This window comes from Arachis ipaensis, chromosome B09 (assembly GCF_000816755.2).
Source record: "Arachis ipaensis cultivar K30076 chromosome B09, Araip1.1, whole genome shotgun sequence".
NCBI lineage: Eukaryota > Viridiplantae > Streptophyta > Magnoliopsida > Fabales > Fabaceae > Arachis > Arachis ipaensis.
This window is the reverse complement of record NC_029793.2, coordinates 112241072-112243689: the sequence shown is the minus strand read 5'-3', so window position 1 is coordinate 112243689 and position 2618 is coordinate 112241072.

Sequence of the window (2618 nt, the reverse complement as noted above, 5' to 3'; positions counted from 1 at the left end):
ATTAAAGTTATTGGGACCATGCATATTTTTAGGATTCGGTCATGACATTATTGAAAAATTTAAACTATAATAAATTAATAATTTAGATTTTTAAAAAGCTATGGGAAAGAGATTTTTTTTGGGACAAATATTAACTTGGGCTTTCTAGCCAGAAGCAAATAATGCAAAACAGTTTCTACTTTTCTTCAATTCGATTTTTATCGATTGTCAATGACCACTTCGACCACTTCCNTTAAGGTGAATATTTTTTTTAGTATATATCCATTTTGGTCCTTAAAGAATTTTAGATGGGATATTGTAGTCTCCAACTAAAATTAATTACTCAATTGGTCCCTAACAATAATTAATTCTGTCAATCACTTAAGTCTTTTACTCCATTACCTCTAACGGAGGACAAAATAGTCCCTGACAACTCTAATAGAGGACAAAATGATCCTTAATCTCCTCTGTTCGGAAACATTTCGACATTGTTCTCTTCCAATTTTTATCATATCTCGCATAACACTAGTAGTCTAACACTATAACTTCAAACTACACAATGCACACTCTATAAATTTAATGTTCACAAAAAAAAAAAAAAAATCCTCAACTTGTTCTCAACCAATTCATACTCAGGAAACTAATGCCTATGTCTCTCAACTAGTTATCGTCTTCGACGGATCCTATGAATCTAGACAGCAAGTCTGATTTGTTAAGACCTGTCGTCGTCGTTGCCATCTCCCTCTTCCTTTGCCCTATCATCTCCATGACCACAATGTTCACCACTCCGATTGCTTTCTTCAGCTTCTACCCCGAACCAATGTTCAGTAATCGCTTCAATTTCCATATGAGCAGTAACGGCGATATTGCTCATTGTACTGATAGCTTGGATGCGAGGTCAAAGCTGTTTGCCAACTTGGACTCTAGAAAAGAAGGAATGAAGCACTCGGTGTTTATTTCAAATGAGAATTTGCATATGATGTTGAAGGAGAATCTTCTCATGATGTCCTAATGTCCAACAATCTATTTTGCTTGCTGGAGAGTGGAGAAAGGTGTGCCCTTGGAGTAGTTGTGGAACTTGGTCTTGAGGATGTCGTGGACGTGACAGGGTTGGAGGTGATGTTATCGAAGACGTGGAAGTGAATGCTTTTGGTGGGTGAAGTGCGTAGGAAGTGGATGTACCAGTCACAAAGATTTAGGAAGTGTGTAGTTCATGACATGTTGAGGTAGGTGCAATACGTGTGACAATTACACCATAGCTTAATCTTGGAGCTAAAGAAGAGGAAGGAAAAGATGGAAAAGAAGACTGTGAAGGTGAAGAAGGAGAGTATGAAATCAATCGAGTAATTAATTTTAATTGGAGACTAAAATATCCAATTTAAAATTTTTTGAGGACCAAAATGAATATTTTCTTTTTTTTTTTTTAGTAATATATAATATATAAAAAAGATAATTTTTTCTTTCAATTTCTAAAGGTACCGAAATATATAATTACTTTGTATTCTAGTTAGAATCTAATATTAGTAATATATATTGAATTGGCGCATTTGTTATTAAAATCAGAGACTACAAAACTTGTGAAAGATTTGAATTTGAATTTAAATTCTTTGATATACGAGGCCGGATAATTAGTGGTATATTGATAACAATGATAAAATTTGAACCTGCAACTTTATATATACTATTTTTCTCTTTAAAAAGAATATAAAGAAGATCACATTTATAGAAAAAATTAATGAATTTTTTTATTTTTATGGTATTTTTTAGTCTAACAGATTAATGATTAATTGGTTGTAGATATAAATTCTAAGGCTGCATTTAGTTGTGAGATAGAACAAAACAAAACATTGAGAACAAGATACAAAAAAATAAAGACACAAAATTAGTGTCTTTATATTTTGTTTGGTGATAAATTAGAATAAATTATAAAAGTTTAATTTATTCTTATTTTTTATTCAAAAAATTTGTGAAGAAAAATATAATAATAAAAAATATAATTATCAAAAATTAACAAGAATTAAAAAAAAATGTTGTGTTTTTTATTAGTATTTCTGTGTCATTTCTGCTAGAATGGATATAGAATACACTAATTCAAAATTTTTGGACATAATACCTTTATTCATATCTTATTTGACAAACATAATTTTGTATTTTTATATTTCTGTCTCAATATTTTGTATTTGTAAATAAATACAGCCTAAGAATTTGCCTTCAAATTTTCAAAATTTAAACAAAATAATGAACTAACCATTAGATGAATCCAACTTGATTAAAAAAAATTAATTACATAATAATGAGAAAACATTCACAATGCACTACAGTAGGATTTTCAACAGATTGCGGTTTTAAACCGGATAGCTGGCGGTTTTAAACCGCCGCATATGCTTAATTGAATCATAATAAAATACATGTTGTAAGGCCAATTTTCATGAAGGAAAAATTCAGTTTTAGCGAAGCATTTAAAAAAGGTACAAAAAGATGCTTGAGAAAAACGGAGGAGAAATTTTACTTGGAATTTCAACTTTACACGTTGTCTTTTATATAAAAAAATTTTTTTTTTTTGCAAAACATCATGCAAAAGAAAACTAAAGAGTAAGACAAATGAAAATATATTAAAGAAGGGAAAAAATAATGGAAAA